General features: G+C 42.3%; 1 protein-coding gene across 1 annotated transcript in view; it reads left to right on the forward strand.

Moving 5' to 3' along the window:
* The window catches only part of LOC109919248 (plexin-A4-like), a 503,825-nt gene that overhangs the window by 116,760 nt on the left and 374,790 nt on the right, over window positions 1-12,275 (forward strand). The window lies entirely within an intron of this gene.

A 12,275-nucleotide genomic window follows, 5' to 3' on the forward strand; every position in this document is an offset into this window, starting at 1 on the left:
CCTGCTGTGTTCATCCAGCCCTGCACCTTGTTGTCTCAGACAAAGGTAGGAGGTTGACCCTGAAGTGTGTTCGTTCAGACACTAGAGGGGAAGGCACTGGGAGGTCACTGTTGGAACAAAATCTTTTGTACTGGGGGGTTTGCTACTTTCAGCTTCGCCTCAAACATGATTCATTACACTTGCTACTCAACTCCTGAAATTGGACACAGTTTTTCACACAAACTTTCAGCACAGAAAGTGCCCATTATGTGAGAAATAGTTGTCTATAACTGCTCTGCTTTTAGTTTTAAAGTAAAATGATACATTGAATAGTTCCTTTCATTAATAGTCCATGGACCTGGGAGAGGTGATAGCTGGTGGTATTATTACTGGATTATTACTCCAGAGACCCAGGTAATGTTTTGGGAACAAAAACAAAGTTGCTGGAACAGCTCAGCAGGTCTGGCAGCACCTGTGAAGGAGAAAACAGAGTTAACGTTTCGGGTCCGGTGACCCTTCCTCAGAGCTCTGAGTTCTGAGGAAGGGTCACAGGACCCAAAATGTTAACTCTGTTTTCTCCTCCACAGGTGCTGCCAGACCGGCTGAGCTTTTTCAGCAACTTTGTTTTTGTTCCTGATTTACAGCATCCGCAGTTCTTTTGGTTTTTATTTAATGTTTTTGCGAATATGGGTTCAAATCAAACTATGGCAGATGTTGGAATTTGAATTCAATAAAAACCTGGAATTAAGAGCCTAATGATGATCATGAATTGATTGTTGGAAAAATCTAGTTTTTGGTTCACTTATGTCCTTAGGGAAGGAAACTGCCATCCTTACTTGGCCTAGCCAACATGTGACTTCAGACCCACGGCAATGTGGTTGACTCTTAACTGCCCTCTGGGATGGGCAATAAATGCTGACCAAGTCAGCAATACCCTCATCCTGTGCATGAATAAAAAAATCATGTTAACATGCAATGTCAGGATAAAGCAAATTTCTCAAAGCACATCAGTGACGCTGTGGGAATAACTCTGAGAATGGGTAACTTTGAGAAGACACAAAGCTCTGCCTGGTGGGAGCCCTACAATTTGTAGAACAGCTTAAAAATTTTCCTTTTTAAATTCCTATGATTATGTTGATACTGGAAGCTCAATAAACATAACCTGTAATTATAGTCTCTTTGAGAGGAAGTTACCTCGTCATGGGTGCTGAGAGAATGTAATTACACCGTGACATGTTCACAATTGGAGGGAAAAAAAAATTCAAGGAAATGACCATTCTAAACATGAGCTTGCAGATTTTTCTTGGGAATGCAAAAGTATGGGCAGAATATTTCAGAGAATTTACAATGGATGGAATTATGTACGTGGACCAAAATGTTCCTTGAACTCTTAGCCTCCTTTGTTGGGATTTGACTCTGACACTGGCTGATACTTCATACATTGTGTTGCGTATTCCTTCTTTGGGAAATGATATTCTGTGGTGCACAACCATGTCTACAGCTGCAGTATTTTAGAAGAAGCTTTGCATCCTTGGGAAGCTGTTGATCCCCATGGCTAAACCCATAACAAGAATAAGGTGCTTCAAGGGATTTCCTGATATTCTGTGTTGAAGCCATGGCTAGGAATAGTGAAACAAAATTTTGTTTCATTCTTGCAAGCTCTCCACTTTCTACTGCTTGTTCCTTTCAGTCAGTTGACTCTTTAAAGGAGACTTGTCCCCATGAGGACTATGACCCATGACCCATACCTGAATTCCTCAGTGGTCTGTATTGCACTGGGTCTCTGCATGGCATCCAGCAGTTATAGTTCAGTATTGCAACCTTCTTACCCAAAACCTCTTGACTTTCACTGAGGAGTCGTTCTGAGTTGAACATTATGTTCAGAAAAAAAAACTGCGACAAACTGAAATTTTTACAAAAAATTGCACTTAAGACAAATTGTGTCCAATAAAATAAATGGGGAGAAAACGAGTACCTGGAGATGCGGTCTTGACAGAAGGACAAGATGTTTGGAGGAGTAACCTGCATTAAACCTAATAGAAAAATCAATTGCTACTGAAACAGTGTTTGACAGTTCAAGTGTACACTGATGTGCCTAAGAACTGCTTAGATCAATAAAATAGCAACTTTGCAAAATTTAGGACTATTTTTGTTGTGCGTAACTCAGTTGGAATCCCTCTGTATCCTTTCAGCTTCGAGAACAACACAGTCTTAACTGTGAGTAGGTACCTTGACCCTGGCAAGACTGAAATACTGAGACGAAGAAAGACTCGATATTGACCCATCCACCAATGTTTTTCTGTGCCTCTAGCCTTGGTTATTAAGCTCCTGTTCATTCAGAGAAATGTCAGTTTCCCTAGATTTAATGACTGGATTTATCTGATTTCTGAATTCTATTTTAGCTTCAGTTTCTTGCCAATTCTAAATAATCTTTGTTTGCACATTCTTTCAGTTTTGTGCTTGTGTCTTCTGATCATTGAATTTCTCATGTTTGCTGACCCCTTAACTCCCTCCTGCACATCTGCTCACCCCTTTACTCCCCCCTGCATGCCTGCCCACACCCTAACTCCCTCCTGCATGCCTGCCCGCACCCTAACTCCCTCCTGCATGCCTGCCCACCCCCTAACTCCCTCCTGCATGCCTGCCCACACCCTACCTCCCTCCTGCATGCCTGCCCACACCCTAACTCCCTCCTGCACTCCTGCTCACTCCCTAACACCCTCCTGTACTCCTACTCACCCCTAACTCCCTCCTGCACTCCTGCTCACCCCCTAACTCCCTCCTGCATGTCTGCTCACTCTCTTACACCCTCCTGCACTCCTGCTCACTCCCTAACTCCCTCCTGCACTCCTGCTCACCCCCTAACTCACTCCTGCACTCCTGCTCACCCCCTAACCTTCTCCAACTCTCCTGCTTACTCCCTAACTCCCTCCTGCATGTCAGCTCACCCCCTAACTCCCTCCAGCACTCCTGCTCATCCCCTAACTCCCTCCTACATGCCTGCTCACCCCCTAACTCCCTCCAGCATGCTGCTTACTCCCTAACTCCCTCATGCGTGTGAGCTCACCCCCTACCTCCCTCCTGCACACCTGCTCACTCCTTAATCTAACCACTGTGTCTCATCTGCCTTTGTTTTGATACTCATACTCGACTAAAGTCTTAAAAGCTCTAATTGACTCTCAGTGTTTTGGGGAAGTGAGTTCTAGATTTCCACCAGATTTGGTGAGTGAAAATGCTGTTTGTGATTTTCCCCTTGAATGGCTCACTGTAATTTTAAGGTGATGCCCCTTTCTCTCACTGGAGGAAACAGTCTCTTGTAATGATCCTCTGTGCCAGATGTTCCTGTCAAAAGTGTCAGATTATGTTATAGATGCCAAAGGGAGAGACAGTTGGAACATTGCAAGTTGTTTAACTGCCGTACTAATTGAGATCTGCAGTTTTATAACCAGGTACCAGTTGGCATGAGTAGGGCTCTTAAAGGGACAGGACTGGTTAGTACATAAACACTGAGTCTGCTCTGAAGAAGCATTGGAGGAGATCTCATGCTGTGTACACTGTGAGGTCATCTTCCTATTTAGATGTTGTCACAGTTCAGGTGAAAATTGCATCAAGGAGCTTCTCTTTCCTCTCTGTCTTGTCCAGGTGCTACCTCTATGTTGTCGAGGGCAAAACTCCTCGACCAGCCAGCAATCTAAAACAAAAACCAAAAGAACTGTGGGTGCTGTGTTTGAAATTTTGCTTTCAAAATTGCTCCTTAATTAAATTCAACCTGGAACAATTGAAATAACGTGACTGAAAAAGCATCTGCAGAACAATTTCAGGATACCTTATGGTCTATTTCTTAGTAACTTAAATCCGTTCATAAGTCGTTAAGTTCGATCAGTTTGCCTAGATGAACTAGTTTCATACTTCGAGCATCTTTGAATTAAAGCCTTCAAACATGCAGCAGTTGATGATCTGTTGTTTATTTTAAATCCGAGAATGATAATTTTTTTTGTTAAACGCAGGATTAAAGGCCAAAGGCAAGTATATGGAGTTAGGTCACAGGTCAGCCGTGATCTCATTGAATGGTTGAACAGGCCAGAGGGGCTGAATGGCCTACTCCTGTTCTTATGCCTACGATGATTCAACCTGGGGGTGCAGCCAGTTATTAGGATGATGCTTATTAAATTCGCACAGCAGGTCACAGAAGTTTGATTCACATTGGAAGTATTTTGTACTCACTTCTGTGATTGTTTGTGTGGGTCATTTTTTTTGGGTGAACTGCTTAGATTAAACTAATACTACCAAACCCAAACACACTCCTACTCCCTGGTCACGGTTCACATTGTCAGAATCAGAATAATTCAAATTGATATGGTTTCTCAGTGCCGTTTACCACTTCATCATGGTTAATGGGAAAAATAATATTAATTTTCAGGTTGCCCTATCTGCCAATATTTTAATTACATTTTAAATTAGGTGACCAGTTTGACTCTCAGACTAGCTGATGTGCTCTGAATGCAGGTCAGAATTATATTAAAACATAAAGACGTGCAAATAAATATATGTAATTAAACAGTGAAAAAGAATGTTGATGGATAGTCACATTAAATGGTAAATTTCTTGAAGTTCATAAAACTGTGCATTTCAACAAATTTATGATTAATTTTTTGAAAAAAGGATGTTTAGCTATTTCACAGGAAAATTAATGTTGACTGTGCTCTGGAATAGTTAGTCCAAGTTGAAAATATTAATGGGCTGTTACTGTTTATTCCCACCATTCACAAATGATGGCATGTGATCAGTATCAGCACTTCGACCTCTGAATTGAAAGATTTTGGGTTCAAGAACTGCTCTAGCCCAAGATCCACACTGACAACTGAAGTGCTCCATAGTCAGAAATGCTGACTTTCAGATGAGGTGTTAAACCATCTGACCCCTCAGGTGGAAATAGAAGGCATTATTTGAAGAGCAAGGGAGATCTCCCCCAATGTTCATCTCATGATAAACATTACTAAAACAGTGCTTAGCACTGCTGCCTCACAGCGCCAGGGACCCGGGGTCGATTCCACCCTCGGGCGATTGTCTGTGCGGAGTTTGCACGTTCTCCCCATGTCTGCGTGGGTTTCCTCCGGGTGCTCTGCAGTCCAAAGATGTGCAGGCTAGGTAGATTGGCAATGCTAAATCACCCGTAGTGTTCAGGGATGTGTAGATTAGGTGGGTTATAGGGGGATGGGTCTGGGTGGGATGCTCTGAGGGTCAGTGTGGACTTGTTGGGCCGAAGGGCCTGTTTCCACACTGTAGGGATTCTATGATTCTATGAGCCACATTTTGTCCTGCATTCATCAATACAATTCACAAGAACTACCAATGCAAGGGGTTAAAAAACAACATTTATGTTTTATGAGAGAAGTGGGCTCATTGGATGGGAAACAGACTCTAACTGTTACGTAGTTACTGACAATTAGCTCCAGGCTTTGTTTAAATTCTAAAAAAAGGCAGGTTGACTCCCACTAGTCAAAGCATTGTTGTTAGAACTGAACCTGGGAATGGCAATCACCTGATTTGTTGGCGTGTAGTCTGTATGCATGTTCCTCTTGTCTGCAAAGGACAACATCCTGTGTGTTCATATATGAAGATTCAAATATACATGTGCACCATCTTGTAAGCCTGACTGATAATTCTAAATTGCTTTTCAGCTAATTCTGTGCATGCACAGATAATTTCACAAATATCATCCACTTGTAAAATAACATCTAATATGGCCACTGTATTTTAAGGCATGAAAGCATCAGCTGGCTGTTTACAGTCAATACCTTACGTCTTATGAACATCTAAAGGGATATGCTGTTTAGTATGATCTGCCAGTCTTTGTAATATATAGCTTACATACAAAGCTTGGCATTTAACTGTCATTCATCATGCAACTGGTGTATTCTCCATGGCAATGCCTCATCATCAGATTTCACTTGCCAACTAATTGGCATTCTCCTCCCATACAGTTGTTCTCCCTTTACCTTGGTATTAGTTGCAAATTGGCCCAATGTGTGTAAGATGTAAAGTTTTAACAAAATGTGGGTTTTTTTAAAGTAATGTTCGAATTCTGTAATACCAAAGAATGATCAGATAATCTGTCTGTGGTGTTTACTCCCAATGAAGAAAATGGGCTGCTGCCATTAATAGTGGTGATCCCTCTGGATAAATGAACCCAGTATTCCACAGCACTCTGTTTCATCTTTGTGACTTTTCTATGGGTGCTCTGGTTTCCTCCCACAGTCCAAAGATGTGCAGGTTAGGCGGGTTGGTCATGCTGAAATCCCCACAGTGTCCAGGCATATGCAGGTCAAATGCATTAGCTGTGAGAAATGCAGGGTTACAGGGATAGGATAGGGGGCTAGGTCCTTGTGACTTCTTTGTAAGAGTTTATTCCTTATAAATCCTCAGATCAACGCGCATTTATTTGTGTAGACTGGACTCCCTGTAATAGTGCAAAGAATTGTAGTCATTTCCGTGTAAAACCTAGGATGAGGTCATTGCTTGATCTGGATGGGAGTTTAAAATCATCACACCACCTTTATACATACCCACACATGGTTCTCAAATTCATTATGATGCTGGCCATAATTGCAGTCTCATCTATCGTTATCACATCACTGCCATGCAACCTCACTACACACAATTTGCTGCTGTGTTTCGTATAATACAACAGATCTGTCACCTCATTGGCATAAGGCCCTTTGACAAGTCTTGAGACATTGAAAAGCAAGTTTATTCTTTTGTTTCCCAGAAACTTTGACAAGCCAAGCAATTTCTTATCATTTGAGAAATTAGAATTCAGTAACACACTGGAATTAAGGGAATAATTGGCTTAATGATGATTGTGTAAACTGTTGATTGGTATTTAAAAAGAAAATTCTGGTTCTCTAACGTCTTATAGGGGAAGGAAATCTGTCTTCCTTGCTCAGTCTGATTTACAAATCAAGGATAAACATATCACATCCAACCGAGGCATGCAGAATATGCTGATGTCACAATTTAACTGGGAAGAGTGAGCTGATAATTGTAGCCCTGTGTTCCACAAGCCGTCATAAAATGTATAAAATCTCAATGAGACCATCAAATTACCAATTTGCATGAGTGACTGCCACTCAGGACAGATTAAACAAAACCTCTATTTATTGTGACACGCAACTCTAATGAGAGCAGTGAAAAGAAAGGATTTTTAATCCATTACACAAGCATCACGATTATGCCAGGCAAAAGACAAACATTTTAACACATATACCATTGGTGCAAAAATAAATATAGACAGAGTAAGCAAAACTTTGAAAATCAAAAGTCCAAAGTGGAAAGTTAGTTTTCTCACAGTATTTTTAATTTTTGCAATGGTGACATACTGCTGTCTGTACATTGACAGTAGTCTTTTAATTCAGCATTGATCAGGTGAACTTGGGGTCTTTTCTCATGTGAATTGTTTATTTTAAGCTTTCTTAGATTGCGTGGCTTCTTCCCACAATGTGGGGGAGGGGGGTGTGGTGGTGGTGAGGGAAAAAGACAGAGAGAAGAGAGAGAGAGAGAGAGATGGATACTTTCTATTGGCAAACTCTGGATGTTTCTTCACTCTACTGCACTTGGCACTTACAGCTTTTTAATACGCTGCAGCTCAACAAATTAGAGGGCTGTTGTCGGGCAGAATTTCCATCAGACAAAAGATTCTCAGTGCCACTCAGTTTTGAATTCTCCCTCTCATTGCTTCCAAACAGCAATGTTGTATTGCATAGCACAACAATATGCAACACTTGATTTTCAAATTGCAAAACATTCTAGTTATAATAGTCCAACGTCCATTTCAGTTTATAACTATAAAAATGAAAAATAGGTATGAAACTTTATATATATAAAAGAGCTGTATAAAACTTTAGTTAGGCCACATTTGGAGTAATGTGCGCACTCCTGGTCACCATACTACAGGAAGGATGGTGGAGGCTTTGGAGACGGTGCAAAAGAGGTTTACCAGGATGTTGCCTGGATTGGAATGTATTAGTTATAAGGAGAGGTTGGACAAGCTTGGATTGTTTTTGCTTGAGTGTCAGAGGTCGAGGGGTGACCTAACAGAAGGATATAGTATTATGAGAGTCATGGATAGGGTGGATAGTTGAAGTTTTTTTTCCCAGTATGGAAATATCAAATATTAGGGAGCATTTGTTTAAATTGGAAGGAGGAAAGTTTAAAGGAGATGAGGGAGACAAGTGTTTTACACAAAGGATGGTAGGTCCCTGGAACCTGTTGCCGGTTGTGGTAGAAGCAGAAGTGATAGCAAAGTTTAAGAGGCATTTAGACAGACACATAAACAGATGGAGAATAAAGGAATGTGGACCATGTGCAGGCAAATGTGACGAGTTAGAATAGCATCATGACCAGCACTGACCTGGTGGGCTGAAGGGCCTGTTCCTGTGCTTTACTGATTTATGTTCTATGTCATCTCTTACACTAAGCTATCATCGAGTTGCCTAGCTATGGATGAGAAGAATTTTCAGCACTGAAAGTGTTGGTGTGAGATGAGAATCATGTTTGACTGTGACATTTCCTCCTCAGAATATTGGAACAGGAATAGATCACTCAGCCTCTCGAGTCTGTCCTGTCATTCAAGTCCGCTGTATCTAATCCTTAGCTTAACTTCATTGGGTTCTCACCCTTTAATACCATTGTCTAAAAAAGATCTAGCAGTATTGTTCTGAAACACAATGTATTTGTTGAAAACCGTTTAAGCCATAAAAGGAAAATCCTTTGACCGTTGGAAATCTGCAGTGAAAACTGTTGAAACTGTAATTATCCAAGAGGGTGCTGTAAAAATGTATTTGTTGCTTGTCTATTGACCATATTGATATGGACGTCTGACATCTGATGGCAATGTAGAGATAACAAGGTGTAGAGCTGGATGAACACAGCAGGCCAAGCAGCAGCAGAGGAGCAGGAACGCTGGCGTTTCGGGTCTGGACCCTTCTTCAGAAATGGGGGAGGGGAAGGGGATTCTGAAATAAATAGAGAGAGAAGGGGAGGCGGATGGAAGATGGATAAAGGAGCAGATAGGTGGAGAGGAGACGGACAGGTCAAGGAGGCGGGGATGGAGCCAATAAAGGTGAGTGTAGGTGGGGAGTTAGGTGGGGGTTGGTCAGTCAAGGGAAGACAGACAGGTCGAGGAGGCGGGGATGAGGCTGGTAGGTAGGAGATGGGGGTGGGGCTTGAGGTGGGAGGAGGGGATAGATGGGAGAAAGGACGGACAGGTTAGGGAGGCAGGGACGAGCTGGGCTGGTTTTGGGATGCAGTCGGGGTGGGGAGATTTTGAAGCTTCTGAAGTCCACATTAATACCATGCTCAGTAAAAATTGCTTGTAGCGATTTTTTTGAATGTAGAGAGATCATGTAAGGAGTCTCATTGCTTTGTTGTAATAGTTATTGTCTTCAATCAAAATAAATGATAAACCCCCTTCAAATCTATCTACATAATACCACTTCAGATACAAGTACAGTGATCTTTCTGACATTGAGGTGAAAGTGGTTATGGACTGATTTCAAAACCTTCCTGGGGCAGAAGGTGTTGAGAGATGGAAATAAATTTCTGATGTGGCCAATAGATGACACCGCCATACAATTCTGGGCTGAAGACGAGGCAGCACATTCTAAAATGCACTCCCTCTCCCCGATTTCCAAACCTGGTGCTCTGCACAGGGCTGTACAGTCTGTGTGCAGGAATAATCTCCTTTCTGAGCTGGCATCAGGAGGCCTAGCTCTGGGTGTTGTTCAGTCGACCGTTAAAATGAAGTATTTAACAAGCCTGTCAAAACAATCAGGAACAGATGGTTAACAATGAGCAGTGCTAACAGGAAATATATTATGTAAAATTTAGATAGATTAATTGTCAGCCGTGATTTGTGTGGATTGATTTATCTTTCTTTCAGCTGCCAGAGAGGCAGCTCAGCTCAGTAAAAAAGACGAAGGATGGTTTGTGTGCCAGTGCTCTGGTTATGGAGCCTTACCCAAGGGGTTGGCACTTTGGAGAGAAGGTGGGCCCACCTGATGCATGCACCTTTTGATTTTCCACTGATTCATTTAGCTAGGAAGAGGGCTACATAATATGGACTGGAGAGTTGACCTGGGAAAGGATGTTCTGGTTGTGGAGGGAGTGCGACAAACGTTTATCAGACTCGTTCCTGGGATGGCAGGACTGACGTGTGAAGAGAGACTGGATTGGCAGGGACTATATTCACTGGAATTTAGAAGGATTCCGTAAGAGGGAATGGTGTTGCACGGTAACCTTTAAAATTCGAACATGGCCGGTAAAGATGTTCCCAAAGAGCGGAAAATCCAGAACCAGAGGTCACATGGGATAGGCCATTTAGGATTCTGATGAGGAGAACTGTCTTCACCCAGAGAGCGGTGAGCCTGTGGAATTCTCTGCCACAGAAAACAGTTGAGGCCTAAACATTGAAAGGTTTCCAGGAGGAGTTACATATAGTCCTTTTGGGCGAAAGGGATCAGAGGCTATGAGGAGAAAATGTGTACAGGGTACTGAGTTCAGTGATCAGCCACGATCATATTGAATATGACAGCAGACTCGAAGGGCTGAATGGCCTACTTCCACTCCCATTTTCTGTGTTTCTATATTATTGTCCTGTCTGCCCTCCATCTGATGGCCGAATGGTATTATCCAAAGAACCGGGTAATGTTCTGAGGACCCGGGTTCAAATTCTCCATGGCAAATGGTGGAATTCAAATTCAATAATAAAACCCGGAATTAACAGTCTAACGATGACCATGAATCCATTTTCAATCGTCAGAAAAACCCATCTACTTCACTAATGTCCTTTCAGGAAGGAAACTGCTGTCCTTACCCAGTCAGGCCTACATGTGACTACAGACCCACAGCAAAGTGGTTGACAGTTAACTGCCCTTTGGGCAATTAGGGATTGGCAATAAATGCTGGGCTAGGCAGCCTGTAAATGAACAATCTTTTAAAGAATCCAGGTTGTCTCCTCTTGTTGAAGTGGGTTTCAGCTCATGAGCCCTGCTTTGTGACATTTACTTTATCGGGGTAGCTCATGCATACTGAATGCTTCTGCCATGTTCTGAGGGGTATTTTTGCTGGATGTAGCCTTGCAATAGTGTCCCCTTCCTGATCACCCTTACAGGAGCTAGCTTGAGAACCAACGGAAGGACGTGGATAAAATTTCCACGTTGACCTTCTCCAAACTTGGTCAGTAGTGGTGGTGGCTGTAATCATGATGACCATGCTGCTGTTTGTGGGTGGTTGCTCTTTATATTGGCGTTGTTGGCAGTTTGCCACCAGCGTGGGTGGTCTCCAACAGCCCTGGAGCAAGGCTATTTATTGCCAGTGATGACCTTCCTCAGTCCCATGAGATAAACGTTGTTAAACCTACATCTTCAACTTTCACTGCATTAAGAGCCAGGCGAGGTTAACTCCTTTTCCCATCCATTCCATTCAATGCACTTGACTGTGGAAATCCAATTCCATGGTTTGTATCTCCTGTATAAAGCCAGTAAATGGCACAATCAATGCGATAAAAGATGCTAATTACATAGTCGATGAGGTAAGAGACGGTAATTACCTAATCAATGAGACAGGAGAGAAAACACAATACCAAGGTAGGACAAAGACAATAAACAGCTTAACTCATCAATCTGGGAATAATAATCAAAACTTAAGGTATGAGCATTGCTCTTCGTACAGATGATCTGGACTGAGACAGCAGTTTCAGCTGATCTTAAGTAACAATATTACCACCAAGTCCATCCATACAGTGTCAGCTCTGGCATAGGGGTAAATACTTCTGCCTCTCAGTTGGAAGATTTTGGATTCAGGTCCCCTCCCAGACACAAGGACAAAAATTTCTGTTGACATTTCAGTACAGTATAACACGAATGCAACATTATCAGAGGTGCCAGCTCTCAGTTGGACATTAGACCAGGACTCTGCTCAAGGGGAGGTAATTGCAGCTATCTCAGAGGGTTGTGAGGCTGCAGGAGATGATAGTGATGGGAGAGATAAGGCCACAAGGAATTAGAAAATAAGTATGAGAATTTAATTTGGACAGATTAGCGAGCTTAGGAATAATGGGTGGACAGAATTTGGTGCAAGTTGATAGGGTTTTAAATAAACTCAAGATTGTGGAGAGTGCAGGATGAAAGGTCAACCGGAAGTGCATTTGAATCGTCCTGACTGGGTGAGAACAGCATAAGTCAGGGTTTCAAGATAGTTAAGCTGAAAGAGGAGCTGGAGGCCAGCAATGTTATAGA

This window comes from Rhincodon typus, chromosome 22, assembly GCF_021869965.1.
Source record: "Rhincodon typus isolate 14 chromosome 22, sRhiTyp1.1, whole genome shotgun sequence".
Classification (NCBI taxonomy): Eukaryota; Metazoa; Chordata; class Chondrichthyes; order Orectolobiformes; family Rhincodontidae; genus Rhincodon; species Rhincodon typus.